General features: G+C 47.3%; 1 pseudogene; it reads right to left on the reverse strand.

Moving 5' to 3' along the window:
* Positions 1-11,726: 11,726 nt before the first annotated feature.
* On the reverse strand, positions 11,727-14,699 carry LOC102142319 (suppressor APC domain-containing protein 2 pseudogene; annotated as a pseudogene).
* Between the last annotated feature and the right edge of the window lie 3,582 nt (positions 14,700-18,281).

Raw genomic sequence — 18,281 nt, forward strand, 5'->3', positions numbered from 1 at the left:
ACAGGCACTGGAAACTCCAATTTCAAAACATCAAGTATGAGTCTTCTTTTGGTTCGTTCGACCATTTGGAAATGTAAAATTCATCCTTGGCTCATGGGAGACAGAAGACCAGGTGGGGACAGGCTGCACTTTGATGACCTCTGGCAGAAATGAAGCTCAGAGGAGGAGATGACAGGAGGGGGTGAGCCCAACCCCCTCACAGCTGAGATTTACCCCAGGAGGGGTCCCTGTTGGCACCACCCTACTTATCCCTCATCTTGGCTTCAAGAGCAGTTCAAGTGAAGAGCAGGGGAATAGAAAAGACCTCAGCAACAAAAAGGAAGGAGACTCAGGGTCGGGCAGCCATGTGGATGGGTGGCTCTCAACAGTGCATGCTACAGCAGCCATTGTTTTTTATTTTTTATTTATTTTTTACTTTTTGAGATAGAGTCTTGCTCTGTCGCCCAGGCTGGAGTGCAGTGGTGTGATCTCGGCTCATTGCAATCTCCACCTGCCGAGCTCAAGCAATTAACCTGCTTCAGCCTCTTGAGTAGCTGGGATTACAGGGGTGTGCCAAAACACCTGGCTAATTTTGTAATTTTAGTAGACACAGGGTTTCACTGTATTGGCCAGACTGGTCTCAAATTCCTGACATTGTCCTCCACCTGTTTGGCCTCCCAAAATGCTGGGTTTACAGGCATGAGTCACTGCACCCGGCCTAATTTTTATATTTTTAGTAGAGATAAGGTTTTGTCATGTTGGCCAGGCTGGTCTGGAACTCCTGACCTCAGGTGATCACTCGCCTTGGCCTCCCAAGTGCTAGGATTACAGGTGTGAGCCACTGTACCCGGCCAACAGCAGTCATTTACACCAAGTTGAGTAAGGCATGACCAGCCCCAGGAGGGCCATGGTGGGGGCTCTGTGGGGTAGAGGACATTCTGTATTCTGCACTTATATGGAAGCTCCACATAGCAGTCATTACAGGAAACACACCGGGGAAAAAGGCAATATACAAGTAGGACACCAGGACTGGCCAGTTGGGTCTCACTGGTCAGTGGGGTAAAGAGGTCCAGGTGGGCCCACAGGGTGTGGCTGCTGGTTGGCTTCTGTCTGCAGGAAGCCTGGGACCCCTGTCTAACAGAGGAGGACCCAGGCTTGGGCGAGGAAGCCATCAGAGTCACCAGGTGAGTGGGTCAGAGCTCGAAACAGAGCAGGCAGGGAGCCCTGGCCTCTCCCTGTGAGGGCTGAGAAGCTGGGGTGGGAACACAACCCATGGGCAGATGCACACAGGTGATCTCTGGGCCCCTCCCCCTGACCAGTGACTGCCCAGTTGCTAAGGAGCCACTGAGGCCTGAGACCCAGGGACACACCACCTGATCATCACCCCCAGGCCTTTCTGCCAAGACCCGACAATGCCCAGTGCAGGCAGGTGTTCTGGGATTGGGGTCTGGGGCAGGGGTGCATGTTCCTATCTGGCAGGCGCTCTGACCTAGACCTGCCTGAGCTGACTGCACCATCGCTTGTTTTTCTGCCTGTGTATGGCCTAGATTCAAAGGTCTAGCTGTCCATTCTGGCCACACCATTCTCTGACTTCTCTACCAGGCCCTATTGTGCCTGACCTACCTAAGCCAGCCCCACCTGCCCAGTGATCACCAGAATCCTGCCAGCCAGAAGGACCCACTTTTGACCCCTGAAATATCCACAGGAGCCTTTATTTATTTATTTATTTATTTATTTATTTATTTATTGAGATGGAGTCTCACTCTGTCGCCCGGGCTGGAGTGCAGCGGTGTGATCTCAGAGGAGCCTGTCTTTAGGAGGGGCCACAGCTCAGGGCCAGCTTTCTGGAAGCCCCAGAGTCAGGGGTACTCCTGTTCTGAGTTCCAGCCTCCCAGTTCTGGCTGTCATGTCTTTTGGGAATCACTCAGCACTGGGAGCTGAGGCTCCCACATGGCAGAGAACATGCTGGTCATGACAGCCTCAGCCCAAGACCCTGGGCCAAGAGCAACAGCCAGTTGGTTCTAGTGTCTGGATAGTGACAATAGGTGAAGCCATCTGCAGAAATACTGCTTCAATCTGGTGCAGTGACAGACTAGGGAGGCCATAGAGCAGCTCCCAGGTCAGCCCTGCCCAGTGTCTCCATCATTGTGGCATGGCAAAAGAACCTGTGCTCAGCCAAAAGCTGAGACCTGACCTGCCCATCCTGCCCACGAGGGACTCTGAGTTCAGGCAGAGGCCGGCAGCAGGGTTGTCAACTTCTGTGATGCTATCCCAGGGCTCACAAGAGCCTGAGGAGACTCAAAAGGAGCCGAGCTGGGGGCATCAGGGAGGAGCCTGCTGAGTGAAGGGCAATGTGGGCCAGGGCATGAGTCAGCACTAAGAGCACATGGCCTGGTTCCCACTGGGGAGGAGGCAGCAGGGGAGAGTCCTGCAGAGCCCTCACGTGCTCCACTTAGCTTCCAGGTACATGGAGTGCCCATAAGCCTCCCAGGAGACCCAGGAATGGTTCTTTCTTGGTCAAGAAAAGAGGCAACCCCACCCATACCCACACAGGCCCTGATGCCCACACATATCAGAGAACAAAACTTTTGTGCCCAGGATGGGGCACTTCTGTGGATTCCAGACCACTTGCTCCTCCTTGTGCCCCCACCCCCACCCTACAGGGTGCTGACCACAACCAAAGTGCCCCATGGAAAAAACAGCCCATGGATGGAGCCCAGATGTCCCGAATGGGCCATGATGGGTCTAAAGTGATATTTCCCAATCACAGAGTCTCTAATTTTGCCACCCACTGGCCCTGTGCTTCAGCTTCTCTTGGTGGCCCTGGATAACAATCTGAAGGCTGGAGGACCCACAGAGGCCACAACCTCCAGTTAAATGGCTGCATTGTAAAAGTTGGGGGCAAGAGACATTCCCTGCCTTGGGTCTCTTGCCTTGGGACTGATGACCATCAGGCCATGGCCAGGCCAGCCTGCTGGATAGGGCTGTGTTCCCTGTACTCTGTGTGGGGAATGGTGCTCACAGTTCCGGGTCACTACTGTTGACGCCCCCAAAACACAGGGGCAGGCGTGCTTCATTATGTAAGCCTTGGGTCAATCCCAGAGAACAAGCATCAAATTCACTCCTGTCTGAAGGTGGCCACCCCAAGGCATTTGGGTTTTGGGGTGAGGTAAGGGTCTGGAGTCAGCATCAAAGTGTTCTGGTTTGGGAATCGCATGAAGTTCTCTGCAACTCTCTGAGGTACAGGATGTGGTGCCAGGTCTGTGCTTTTTAAAAAGCCCGAAGTCAGGGGTGCCTGGAAGGAACACTGAAGCCAAGGGGTTTCACCTTTCCTACCTCCCCACCGGAGACATTCCACAAAGTCTCATGACAAACTCAGAATATGCAAAAAAAAAAAAAAAAAAAAAAAAAAAAAAAAATGGAGGCTGTGTGCAGGAAAGTGGACGGGAGGGAGGGGGTAATAAGAGATTACAGGGGATCATCTGACCCAATCCTGAAACACCCCTGACATATCATGCCCTATCAGTCCTCTCAGACAGCTGAGGAATCTGAGGTCTGGAGGAGGCGCCCAGAACCTGGACAGGCAGTTGGTAGCCTGGAGCCCCTGAGGTCCAGGCAGACACCACCCCAACCTCCAGCCAGAGGCAGCCGGACCCCCAGCTTATTCACTTAGAAGTCACCCAGGTTGGCTGGGCCACTGCCCCTCCCCAGACCCTCCCCTACCACTTGTCAGGCACAGCCTTCCTGCGAAGCTGCCAGGCTAGGGATGAGGATGCCTCGGTCCCCCTAGGAATTGGCTGTCCCCAGGGGGCAGGTGCCTGGCAGCTGCCCACGAGGCCACTGCTCTCTGCTTACCATGTGGAGCCTGGGGCCCATGTAAGGAGCAGAGGGCACGCGGAGCGCTTAGCCCGGCTCCGCTGGGGACTGTAGGTGCTCCACCTCGGGGATGTGGTCCTCATGCAGGTTGGGGTCGGCGCAGCCTTACCCCTGCTGGCCCACAAACCCTTCTAGAAGACCCACTATGTCCCGCCTGACCTTGACAGCCAGCGGCCCCACAGCCCTGGGACATCGGCCGCTCCCCTCCTCTTTGCTTTCTGCATCTCTGGGGGAGAGACCTATCAGCCCCAGGTATGAAAGCAGGGTGGGGGCAGTGGTGACGCTAGAGGGTGTCACCTTGTCATGCCAGGCACTGGAGGGCTGAACATGAGCTCATGCACTCACACTCACTCTCCGAAGTCCAGTCTCTCGCTTTGGCCAAAGCTGGCCAGGAACTGGGCCCTGTGAACAGACGGGACAGACGTCTGCTTGCCGGCTCCCTGCAGCATCCTCTTGGTTGGGTGTCGGTTCTGCCGCTGCAGGTGCCACATCAAACGCTGCGCCCAGGTGACTCCAGCCACGATCTTCTGAAAGCAGGGGCAGCAAAACCGGGGACTGGCCCCACGGTGCCACTCACACCTGGTGACCACTTTCCACCCAGGTGTCCGTTCCGCGTCCTCGAAGCCTCAACCCACTGAACCTGGACCTTGGTCTTGTGCCGGTTGAGTCTTTCTTCACCTGCCGCTCTCCAGGAGCTCCGAGGGGGTGTCCGCCAGAGTGGCCGTAGCCAGGCGGAGCGCAATGGTGCAGGCCGAGGCGTCCAAGACGGGGAGGGGACCTTAGCGTCTTCAAAGAGTGCCCTCGACTATTTGGGCGTGCTGCCCCCCAGGCCCGTCTATGGCATCCGCAGAAGGAGGGTTATGAGAAGCATGCTGCTCATCATAACTCCAGTTCTGGGCGCCCTGGATGTGAGATAAAGGGGGACAGGCAGAACTGGGATGTGACTGTAACAGGGATGGGTCTGTCAAGGGCTGGCTGGGAGCTCCAGCCTCCTCTCTTCTTAGTAGGGGGCCTGAGGCCCATCTGCAGCCTCTTTGACTCCTTTTATTCTGCAGAATACCCAGACCCCAGCCTTCCCATGGGAATCATAAGATGCATGAGACTCAGGGTTCTTTCGGCCTCTTCCCAACCATGGTCTTTGTATTTCTCCCATATATTTGGGGGACAGGAAGCCCTTGTTATGAACTCAAATTCCACCCACCTTATAGTTGGTCCTGGGATTTGTCATCTTGGTCAGAATCTGAGAGAGTGCCTCCCTATCTAGAAGAAGCCATTGGGCATCTTATCTCACATCCTGTGGACATGACCTGCTATGATGTCTGTCTACTTTGAAGGAGTGTCTAACTCATTGAATAGAATTTGAGGCCCAGAGATCTAAATGCTGAAGTCGTTGAATTATGCCAAGGTTCTAGAAAAGTAATCACACAAAGTTAAGTGCTCAGTATTTCTGTGTTAAATGAAAGAATCCCAACCAGAACCTTCTTGGATATCTGAGTGGGCCTGAGACCCCTTTTCCAGCACCCAGGGACCCCCTAATCTGTCTATACAAAGGATGATGACAGCCAGGCACGGTGGCTCATGTCTGTAATCCCAGCACTTTGGGAAGCTGAAGCGGGTGGATCACCTAAGGTTGGAAGTTCGAGACCAGCCTTATCAACATGGAGAAACCCCATCTCTACTAAAAATACAAAATTAACTGGGCATGGTGGCACATGCCTGTAATCCCAGCTACCAGGGAGGCTGAGGCAGGAGAATCGCTTGAATCCAGGAGGCGGAGATTGCGGTGAGCTGAGATTGCACCATTGCACTCCAGCCTGGGCAACAAGAGTGAAACTTTGTCTCAAAAAATAAATAAATAAAAATAAAGGATTATGACTAGCTAGAAAAAAATCCCTCACAATTTCTCTAAAATGGAAAACATAATTAATTTGTCTTAATGAATAAAACAGATTTGCTTTCTATGTGCTCTTTTAAATACAATGTAAAAAATGTGGCAAAGCCTTTATTGTTCACACTTTACTCAATGTCAGATAATTCATATTAGAGAAACACTATACATGTAATAGTTGTAGAAAGAGTTTGATCTAAAATATAAACTTTAGAAATAACCAGAATTCACAGGGAATTCTTCCATAGGGAAACTCTTCAGATACAATAAATGTGAGGAAGTATTCAAAAATCAAGTCTAAATAAACCGGAGAATTTCCATGATAAAGTACGAAGGCACTAAAATTTTCAAATTTTACATTAAACAAGAATATTTAATATAGAGCATAATCTAAAGTCAAAACAATTAGATAATTTATTTGTTTGTATGTTTCAAAGAAGCAAGGACTCTGGTATTTGGACAGGTATAATTATTATTTCAATGGATACTTATTTTGTATTGTCATTATTTGAGATTCTTTTTAGAAACAACTATTACTAATGTAATTCAACTCTCAAATCTGTTGGCACTATGCCTGCATTCCTAGTGTTTATGTGAAAACATGTGGCCTATTGTTGCTGCATCAGAGCTGGAAGAGGCCATTCTATATGAATTTCTCCATGGAATCTTAGTGGCAAATGTAAAATTTAAAAATAAATATATAAAAAAAAAAAACCTGCCAGGCTCAGTGGCTTATGCCTGTAATCCCACCACTTTGGGAGGCTGAGGTGGGTGGATCACCTGGAGTCCGGAGTTTGAGACCAGCCTGGCCAACATGGTGAAACCCTGTCTCTACTAAAAATACAAAAAAAAATAAAAAATAGCTGGGTGTGGTGGTGGGTGCCTGTAATCCCAGCCACTCAGGAGGCTAAGGCAGGAAAATTGCTTCAACCCAGGAGGCAGAGGTTGTAGTGAGCAGAAATTGCACCATTGCACTCCAGCCTGGGCACCAAGAGTGAAACTGCATCTGAAAAACCAAAAAAAAAAAAAAAAAAAAAAAAAAAAAAAAGAATTAAAGAGAGATGCTTCTTTTGGTTTACTTAAACTCTACATGAGGTAGATGTTCTCGGAATTATTCTTCTCTATTAAAGCAAGAGTAGGCAGGGCGCGGTGGCTCAAGCCTGTAATCCCAGCACTTTGGGAGGCCGAGACGGGCGGATCACTAGGTCAGGAGATCGAGACCATCCTGGCTAACACGGTGAAACCCCGTCTCTACTAAAAAATACAAAAAACTAGCCGGGCGAGGTGGCGGGCGCCTGTAGTCCCAGCTACTCAGGAGGCTGAGACAGGAGAATGGCCCGAACCCGGGAGGCGGAGCTTGCAGTGAGCTGAGATCCGGCCACTGCACTCCAGCCTGGGCGACAGAGCGAGACTCCGTCTCAAAAAAAAAAAAAAAAAAAAAAAAAAAAAAAAAAAAAGCAAGAGTGAAAAATTATGAATTTTTGAAATAAATAATTTTACCAATCATCTCTCCTTAAGGGATAAAAAAGCTGGCCAGTCTTTCAAAATATCAATGTATTATGGTAAAAGGTTTTAAAGTCTTAAATATTATTCAGGGTAATAAAATTGTTTTTAAAATTACAGATACCAGAGAAAAGTAAAGATAACACCTCCATGAAAGGTTTTAAATGTATTTTAAATCAATGTTTCCTAAATAATTAACCTTAGTCTTTAAAAGTAGAGAAAGGAAGTGTCTAAGATAACTGCATCAGAGAAAAAATAATGCTTATTCAGTGTTTGTGACTATATTTTGACCAAGAAGAATATAGCAGAGTTTGCAATGCCTTACTTAGACTATGTGTGAACTTAGTTTTAATTAATAAACGAAATGGTTTTCAATGTTTTAACACTGATGTGCAATACATAAAATGTTATCCTGCCACCAATGTTAAACTATTTTACTTTAATCAAGATTGGGGGCAACAGATGGTAATAATATACTATTGGGTAATGCAGTGAAATGACTTATTTAGTAATCATTTGTTCAGATAATTTAAACAATTTGGAGACTATTGTTGTCAAAAGCTCTATTTCACATTTTTTACACTTTTGGTAACTATGGGAAGATGTGCCAGTTAGAATAAAGATCACACAGGAAAGTAATTGGAAGTCATAGTTTCTGAATTTTACATCATTATTTATAAAAATTTACTGGATATTGGCCAGGCACGGTGGTTCACGCCTGTAATCCCAGCACTTTGGGAGACTGAGGCAGGTGGATCACAGGGTCAGGAGTTCAAGACCAGCCTGGCCAAGATGGTGAAGCCTCCTCTCTACTAAAGATACAAAAAATTAGCCGGGCATGGTGGCATGCACCTGTAATCTCAGCTACCCAGGAGGCTGAGGCAGGAGAATCACTTGAACCTGGATGGCAGAGCTTGCAGTGAGCTGAGATCACACCACTGCACTCCAGTCCAGGCAACAGAGTGAGACTCCATCTCAAAATAAATAAATAAATAAATAAAATTTACTGAATATTTTTCTTTGCACATTTCCTGTATATGTCCCCAACTGAACACATAAAGATTTTTTTTGTGTTTTGATTTATATTGAATATAATATACAAATATATTAAGCTAAAAATAAATTATAAGTGTAAGAGAAATATAAAGGAGGAAATTTTGTGTGTGTGTGTGTGTGTGTGTGTACACTTCTTTAAATGGGAGAGGAAATAGTGGACCAAAAAAATAGTGTCAGAAAAGTTGACAATTTGCTAGCAAATCAGGAACCTCACAAATGTTTAAAGCAAAATTAGTTTCTCTATTGTATGCTAAACTTTCTTTTCCCAAATCTCAAGTCTCCTGGGTTCAGAATCTTCCTTATATATATATATTTTTTTTTTTTGTTTGTTTGTTTGTTTAGTTGCCTATTATTCATATGAGAACGAATATATAATTTTTTTGTTCCAAAGTTTATGAAGTATTTTTGTATTATCTGCCCAGGGATTTTTAAAGTGTTTTCATAAAATTTAATGTTGCTCAGAAGTTAATTTGAAGATTTAATTCTACAGTGAGTGAGCATATTACATTTCATTTCACTATTGCATTCCATTTTCTCACTTACTGATTGGAGAAAAAACTAAGTCAAAATTTTCTTTAATTAATTGTTCCTTCTATTTATTTTAAGCGACATCATATAATATTTTAATTTTACCAAGCTGTTTTTTTCCCAGTGGAAATTTAGAATGTTTTATAAGTTATGGAGTTCTTTTATATAGCTTTATATGTTTTATATGTATTTACCTTTTATATGTTTATATAAGGTAAACAAAACACAGAGGGCAGTGCTGGGTGTGTACCAGGTACTCAACATTTAAGAGAAAACTGTTTTTTTTTTTTTGAGACAGACTCTTGCTCTGTCCCCCAGGCTGGAGTGCAGTGGCACGATCTTGGCTCACTACAAACTCTGCCTCCTGGGTTCAAGGGATTCTCCTGCCTCAGCCTCCTGAGTGGCTGGGACTACAGGTGCGTGCCACCATGCTGGACTAATTTTTCTATTTTTAGTAGATATGGGGTTTCACGGTGTTAGCCAGGATGGTCTTGATCTCCTGACTTCGTGATCCACCCACCTCGGTCTCCCAAAGTGCTGGAATTACAGGCAAGAGCCACTGTGCCAGGTCAAGAAAACCATTTCTACTGGAGTAACATCACATCTTTCAGGTAAGAGACTGAAACATTTAGAGTGAAGAAATAGCATTGATTGTGCATGTGGAGAGAGGACACCTGCTCTTCAGCTGAACTGACTGAATTTAGAAAAGAAAATTCTGCTTGTTTTATTTTACAATTATCTCCAGTTCCTCACTCCCTCTTTATTTTTACCCCCAGCTACATATGTATCAAAGCCACCTTCTTGTCTGTGTTATGGTTACAGCTTCCTCACTGCTCTCCTTACCCCATGGAATCTCACACAACACTTTTTTCAGTTCTGATGAATAGTTTGGAACTTTTACAATGCAATGATAAATTGTTTTTTACTGAAGAGTTCGAGGCCACTGATGGGTTTTAAATAGCACATTCTGATCACTGAATTGAGGTAAGAGAAAAGTAATGCAATAGTCCAGAGGATAAGATCAGGCAGTCAGCACTGTGGCAGATGTGGGGACAGATTAAACATGATGATGGTGTCTTTCTTAGCAAGGTAGATGAGGCCTATTGAAAAAAATATATAGCAGATGCGTTTGAAATTTGGGGTGGAAATTGAAGTGAGCTCTCTGTAATCACTCAGAGGTCTTAGGATAGCCACAAGTGGTGTCATCACACGAACAAATGTGACAGAGATGAGCTGGGGATGTGGGAAGTATATTAAGTTTATTTTTCTTTTCTTTTTGTTTTTTTAGACAGGGTCTCACTCTGTCATGCAGGCTGGAGTGCAGTGGTGCGATCTCGGCTCACTGCAACCTCCCCTTCCCGGGTTCAAGTGATTCTCCTGCCTCAGCCTCCTGAGTAGCTGGGATTACAGGTGTGCGCCACCACCATGCCTGACAAATTTTTGTATTTTTGGTAGAGACAGGGTTTCACAGTGTTGGCCAGGCTGGTCTAGAACTCCTGACCTCAATTATTTTTTAATTTTAATTTTAATTTTATTATTTTGTTTTGTTTTGTTTTTTGTTTTTTGAGACAGAGTCTCGCTTTGTCGCCCAGGCTGGAGTACAGTGGCACCATCTCGGCTCACTGCAAGCTCCGCCTCCCGGGTTCACGCCATTCTCCTGCCTCAGCCTCCGAGTAGCTGGGACTACAGGCACACACCACCACGCCTGGCTAATTTTTTGTATTTTTAGTAGAGACAGGGTTTCACTGTGTTAGCCAGGATGGTCTCGATCTCCTGACCTCGTGATCCACCCGCCTCGGCCTCCCAAAGTGCTGGGATTACAGGCGTGAGCCACCGTGCCCGGCTCTGACCTCAATTTATCCACCTGCCTCAGCCTCCCAAAGTGCTGGAATTACAGACCTGAGCCGCCGTGCTCGGTCAAGTTTCTGATAATCAGAGAAGAGAGATTCTGTCCCCATGATTTCTAGGGATTATTGAGCAGTGATGCAGACCAGACTGTTGTACATCCCCAAGCCTAGATCACTGGAAGTTGTAGAGATGAGGAGAAGTAGATGAAGCAAACTTTGTAGGCACAGCTTTAAAATATCAGGTAGCCACACCAGATCTTAATAATTACGATGTCTTTGGGAGACGGTATGAAGCAGGATCTGCAAGGTGTGCATGCTGTGGTTACACACAATCTGTGTCCCAGATGGTGAACATGAAGTATAACCCCAATTTAGGTTGATCCACTGTAGGAGGCAGGAACCTCCCTCCTGTCCACTCTGCTGATTGATCAGCCTCATCATGTGGTCCTGGCTCTGTGGGAGGAACCAGAAAATTTGGGGGAAAGATTTCCAGACAGATGCTGGAGTTGGGGGTTAGGGGAAAGATTTCCAGACAGATGCTGTGGGTGTTTCAACCTCAAGCACTACACACAGCTTTTAGGCTAGAAGTTCTCAGGTTCTTTTACAGCCCATGTTCTGCTTCTGTGCAGCCTGTCTAGAGAGAAAAGTTGAAGGTCAACTGTGGGAATAGATACAATAAAATTAGGTAACAGGTCACGCCCACACATTCAACACTGGTGCAATTGACACATAGTAATGCATCTAATTCTGCAGCTAGTAATTTGTGTTTGGTGATATCAAGACAATAATGTCATATAGTACTAGCACATGTTATGTGTATTTCATTTTATGTACAACATAAATAGGTAGCACCAGGACAGATGAAATACCCAATGACCTAATGAAGTAGCAACTTATTTTTATCTCCTCTCTCTGATGTTGTCTATGCTTAGTAACTGCTCATGCTTACTTCTTCTGGACTCCAAGTTGGCTGTCCCATGTCCAGGCATTAACCACATTCCAAACAGCAACAAGGACAAAATGTGAAGATGATAGGACACAGAGAATTACACGGAAAACCATTACCTTTTAATTCAGAGAAGGGCAGCCTCCCCAGGCATTTCTCTCTAAATCTCATTGACAGGAACTGTATCATAAGGCCTCCCTAGGCAGAAACATTTCTCTGGAACACAGGAAGACAGGAGAGCATGACTAGGAATGCCTGTTGTTACTTGTGCCATTTCATGAGATCTGACAAAAAGACCATCACCTGGTACACTGGAAGGGTATGTCATAAAGAAAACCCCACAGATTTAGAAAACACCAATCCTAGGTGCTGTATATTAAAACGGTGAATGCAAAGAGAGTGTATATCCTTTTTCCTTTTTCAAAAATGTTTTTAGTGTTTTGTAGAGATGGGATCTCACTATGTTTCCCAGGTCGCTCTCAAGCTCCTGGGCTCCAGTGATCCTTCTACCTCAGCCTTTCAAAATCCTGGAATTACAGGCATGAGCCACTGTGCCTAGTAGAGGGCTTATTCTTTAGAGGTGTGCTTGAAAAGCTGTTTAATTGTTTGATTGTTATTTATAGCTTTATAATAAAACTTATCAAGCACAATACAATAAAAATATTATCAAATATAACATCTGCTACTCATTTGCCATATGAATTTTCTATTGTATTTGATAAAATAGTGAACAAATTATCATTTGTTTTCCATTAGAAAGTTGTGATACTTAATAGGTGCAAGAGGTTAATGTGGGAGGTAATCCCAGGAAGTGCAAAGAGGACAGGGAGAGAAGTCAGACAGAAAACAGTGAAAGTCAGCCGGGCGCGGTGGCTCACGCCTGTAATCCCAGCACTTTGGGAGGCCAAGGCAGGTGGATCACGAGGTCAGGAGATCGAGACCATCCTGATTAACACGGTGAAATCCCGTCTCTACTAAACAAAATACAAAAAAATTAGCCGGGCATGGTGGCGGGCGCCTGTAGTCCCAGCTACTCGGGAGGCTGAGGCAGGAGAATGGCGTGAACCCGGGAGGTGACAGACTTCCCCTACGACGTGCCTGGAACCTGTCTGGCGGCCCAACCTGATCCCCCTCCTGGGGACAGGGCCCTCCTGGGGAGCCAGGCTCATAGGTTGTTCTGTGGGACTCAATGTGGGGCAGCGTCCTGGCCAGGATGAGGAGGACCATCACCGCGGGGTCTGCGGGAGGTACACGCAGGCCAAGTTCTGGTCCAACCGGCTCCCCGATCCGCAGCAGCCAGAGTCTCTCAGCCTTAGCCCGGACCTGAAGTCCGACTGCCATCCCTGGGGCTCCCCTGCCAGGCGGGCAACCCCTGTTTACAGGCCTTCCCTATCCCCTCCATCTGCTCCCGACCGAGCGACAGCCACCTTGTCCTGGTGCCCTGGTTGAGGTTGGCGGTAAGCTGCCCTTGGACCTCCTCCCCGGGTCTGGGGCATAGCTTCAGAGCCGCATCCGTGCCGCCCGGCGCCCTCTGCTGGCCGTTGTCGGAAGTTCAGCCTGGCGTGAGTAGTGCCTTTCCCTGGAGGTGGGATCCAGGGCAGCACCGCTGGAAACCCGGGCGACCAGAGATCTGGTAACTGGCGGAGGGGTCCCCCACTGTCCACTGACAGCGGCAGTAGTAGTCACGAACTATGTGGACTTAAGAGAGCCTCAGCCCATGTCAGCACCGGAAGCCAAAACCAAGTCAAGGGCTCGGTGTGGGGACCAGCCGGTGGCAGGCCTGGGAAGCCTGGATAGCAAGGGGTGCAGGAAGGAAACCATTCTGGGCCTGCCTGGGCCTGCCGGGGGTCTCCAGACAGAGATGTTGGGTGCGATAGAGCGCTCGCCCCGAAGGTCTGAGTGTCAGGCAATATGGTGGGGTCCAGAGGCGCCCCCGTCTTGCTGGCTCACGGTGCGGGACTCAAACAGCTGCTTAATCAGCGCGGACTTCTCCTGCTCCACCTGCATGATGCGCTCTCTCTTCTCGGTCACCTCCTGGGTGAGGAGTCGGTTCTGCTCCTTCAGCGTGAGGATGGTCTGCTGCTGCTAGACCGGGGACGAGGTGGACGTCAGGGCAGAGTTGGGGGGGGGGGCCCGGAGGAGGACATGGGCAGGGCCCGGCCGGCACAAGCCGCAGCCAGCAGGTCTCCCAGGCACCCGGCCACCTCCTGTACCTTGGACAGTAGCCGCCCCAGTGGGCCGGGGCTCCCCACGGCTCCAAAGTCGGCGCTGGCTCTGCTCTGGCCCAGGCGGCACTGGCGCTCCTGCACTCGTTGCAGCTGCTGCTGTTACCAATCGCAGCCCTGCGCCATCATCTCCAAACCCTGCAGCAGCACCTCCTTCTCCTGGTCCAGCTCCTTCATGTGCTTCAGCAGTCCACGCCGCTGGTGATGGTGTGCCTCCGACGTTCCCCTCCGGCACTGGGCACCCCCCAAGTCCGCCTCCAGGGTCCTGCAGGCCGATGCACCTGCGTCCGCGCTGGGGCTCCGTTCCAGCGCCGCGCTCTGGGAGCGCTCTGGTTCGGCGGGGTAGGGCGTGACCTCGGCGGCGGCGCAAAGCTGCTCCGGGTTGCGGGCCGCGCCGCTGGGAACGGCCAGAGAAGCGCGCACGCCCAGGGGCAGGGGCTTCCTCTCCAGGACCGTCCGCTGCTCGTCTGCCGGCGCGAACATCAGGCGCTGCGGCGGCTGAGGCGGCTGGTCCCCGGGCCAGACCGGGGCGTGCGTGGGGTCCCGGGGGCCGCCGTCGGCGCTCAGCAGCGCGGTGCGCAGGCCGGCCATGAAGCGCTCGAAGGTCAGGTAGCCGCTGTCCGGGGCCACCTCGCGCAGGCCCTCAGGACCCCGCGGGGCAGCTCTCGCGCGTCGGCGCCCTGCCAGCGGGACTGGATCTCGCGCAGGTGCCGGGAGCCGCGCCGCTGGTCGTCCAGGATGTGGAACAGCGTGCTCAGGCTCCGCAGGAAGGCTCGCGGCAGCTCCTCTGTGCTGCCCGCCGGCCCGGCGGGAGGCATGCGGCTCCGCTGGGCAGTCCCGGCCCGGGCCATGGGCGCCTGGGCTGGGTCCGCTCGTCCACCTGCGTGGGCCCCCGCGTGGCCCCACGGCGGGGCCAGTCAGGCGCGCTCCCAAGCTTTTTAATATATTTCACATTAAGATTTTAGTAGATGACCGTAATAAAATTATGTTTAATCCTATTATACTCATTGCTAATACGGAGATTTTTTTTACTACCACAAACTATCTGAAAAGAACACCTTCTGCCATGTATCTGCTATATAATTTTTATAGGATACATGAAACGTTGCATGCATGAATGTGATGTTCAGCATGGTGTCAGGCTGATGTGATATCACAGCCACTCAATGCATTATTACTTTTTTTCCAAGATACATCAGGTGATTGCTTTTTCCATTAGCACAAAATCTACTTCAGTTCAGTTCTACAAACACCCATGATTCATTTTTATATACATGTCACAGTTCTGGGTGGTGAAAACTAAATGAAGGAATGCAAAAACAAAAACAAAAACAAACAAAAACAAAAACAAAAACTAAATGCTTACTTAAAAAGCGTGGCCCTTAAGAAAATGTGGCACATATACACCATGGAATACTATGCAGCCATAAAAAAGGATGAGTTTGTGTCCTTTGTAGGGACATGGATGCAGCTGGAAACCATCATTCTTAGCAAACTATCACAAGAACACAAAACCAAACACCGCATGTTCTCACTCATAGGTGGGAACTGAACAATGAGATCACTTGGACTCAGGAAGGGGAACATCACACACGGGGGCCTATCATGGGGAGGGGGGAGGGGGGAGGGATTGCATTGGGAGTTATACCTGATGTAAATGACGAGTTGATGGGTGCAGCACACCAACATGGCACAACTATACATATGTAACAAACCTGCACGTTATGCACATGTACCCTACAACTTAAAGTATAATAATAATAAATAAATTAAAAAAAAAAAAAAGAAAAAAAAAAAAAGCGTGGCCTTGGTATTACAGGAGCACAGATAATGTGCGCCCTCTACAGGTGCGACTGTGCATGTGTGGGTGTTCGATCAACTATATTAATAATTTGGTTTAGCATATAATGATCAGGCTGTAGGTTTAAAAATTTATATGTGGCCGGGCGCGGTGGCTCAAGCCTGTAATCCCAGCACTTTGGGAGGCCGAGACGGGCGGATCACGAGGTCAGGAGATCGAGACCATCCTGGCTAACACGGTGAAACCCCGTCTCTACTAAAAAATACAAAAAAAAAAAAAAAAAAAACTAGCCGGGCGAGGTGGCGGGCGCCTGTAGTCCCAGCTACTGGGGAGGCTGAGGCAGGAGAATGGCGTAAACCCGGGAGGCGGAGCTTGCAGTGAGCCGAGATCGCGCCACTGCACTCCAGCCTGGGTGACAGAGCCAGACTCCGTCTCAAAAAAAAAAAAAAATTATATGTGATAATCAACATTAATCAAAATAAATAGATGGATTTAAAATGATAATGATGGTGATAGTTTTGAATCTGAAGTGACATTGATGATGGAAGTTTTATTGATTTTTTCAGGTACATAAAATATTTCCTCTTTGCCATTAAAATGTACACAGTTTTCACTTATGTTATCATTCAAAAGTGACTTCTTTGCCCAAGCTGTTACTGGAGTCTCGGCCAACATCCTCCTTTTCTCTGGTATCATGACCCTCCTTCTGGATCCTAAGCCCACTGACCTCACCACCAGTCACTTGGCCTCGTCCACATCATGATGCTGCTCACTATTGTGTTCTTGGTGTCTCCAGACCTTTTTGAGTCCCTTCATTTTCAAAATGACTTCAAGTGTAAGATGCTTTCCTATCTGAGCAGGGTGATGCGGGGCCTATCCCGTCTGCACCACCTGCCTCCTGAGCGTGCTCCAGGCCATCGCCATCAGCCCCGGCACCTCCTGGTTGGTGAGGTTTAAACATAAACTCACAAATCACATGTCACATGTTCTTGTCTTCTTATGGTCCCTCAGTTGTCCTGTAGTAGTTACATAATCTTCGACACTGTGGTTTCTTTCCATATGACTCAGACCAGTTTTCTGACGCTCAGTAAAACTGCCTCATTTCCCCAAGGAAATCCATCATCAGGAGCCTTATTTTTCTTACTCTGTCATTATCCAGAGATGTCTTCTTTGTGGGAATTATGCTGCTCTCAAGTGTATACATGGAGACTCTCTTGTGCAGGCATCAGAGGCGATCCCAGCACCTTCACAGCACCAGACTCTCCCCAAGAGTCTCTCCAGAAAAAAGGGTGAGTTTCTTTGCGGTCATGTACTGAATGGATTTGCGCCTCTCATCCTGCTCAATCCTGATCAACATATGATCCAGTTGTCCTGGGTGTCCAGAGGCTTGTGACCAGGGCCTATGCCACTAGCCCTTTGGTGCTAAAAAAAGGATAACTGATATTCTGCAAGTCATGAGACAGAAGTATTGTATATTTTTCTATGAAAATAATTATCTGAAAAGGAGATTCTAACATCAGTTAAATTATTCAAGTATCAGAGGATTTGATAATTTATTTCATTACATTGTATAGAGTTCATTTAACACTGTTATTTTATGTAAATCATTTGGAAACTGATGCTGCCAAAGACTTGATGGATCCTTTAGTTCATTGTCCACCATGATTTCATAGCCTAATATGTTTGCAGTTTCTTGCATTTCATTTTGATTCATTGAACTTCATTTTAAAACATTTTTCTTTTTGAAGTGTATTCTTAATAAGCTCATATTGGTAATAAGATTTCTCATTTTTTTTTTTACTTTTGGAAATCATTTAGTGCATCTTTACTTATTCAAAATATGTTAGTGAAGTATCTAATTATTGGTTGAACAGTAACTTCTCCCAGTACTCTTACTTATTTCTGTGTTTGACTGAACACAGGTTGTGGAGGCTTTGCTCTCACCTTCATTGTTTCTCTCTTCTTTTCTCTCTCATGCCTTTACATTTTTTTCTTTTCTTTGGTGTTATGCAGCTTGACTTTTATTTCTGTTGAGTATTTTTTATTGGTGGTCACTATTAATCACAATACACTTCTGCATTCAAGGGTTCCCATCTGATATTCTGTTTCAGAAATTTATAAATATTTGTTATTAGTGTGATTTGTTATTTGTATGTAAGCTAGTGAAACCAATGTATTTGATTTCATTTCATTTTATTCTTTGTACATGTAAAATCATGTTTGTATTGTGATCATTTTCTTTTTCTGTAGTTCTCTTATTTATTCATCTCAGTATTCTAGTTCACTAATCCTGTTGTTATTAACTTGGTCTAATAATTAAACCATACATTGTATATTAAATTTACTTAAGTTTCAGTTGTTCAATTTGAGTCTTTGCAAAATATGCCTGTTTTGTGTGTGTGTGTGTGTGTGTGTGTGTGTGTGTGTGTGTGTGTGTGAAAGAATCTCTCTGTCATCCAGGCTTGAGTTCGGTGGTGGTCATAGCTCACTGCAACCTCAAATTCCCAGTCTCAAGAGACCTTCTCACATCCAACTCCCCAGTAGCTGACACTACAAGCACACGCTACTGTGCCTGGCTTATTTTTTTATGTCTATTTGTTGTAGAGACAGCTTTTGCTTTGTTGCCCAGGCT

The sequence above is a fragment of the Macaca fascicularis genome, chromosome 3, assembly GCF_037993035.2.
Source record: "Macaca fascicularis isolate 582-1 chromosome 3, T2T-MFA8v1.1".
Lineage (NCBI taxonomy): Eukaryota > Metazoa > Chordata > Mammalia > Primates > Cercopithecidae > Macaca > Macaca fascicularis.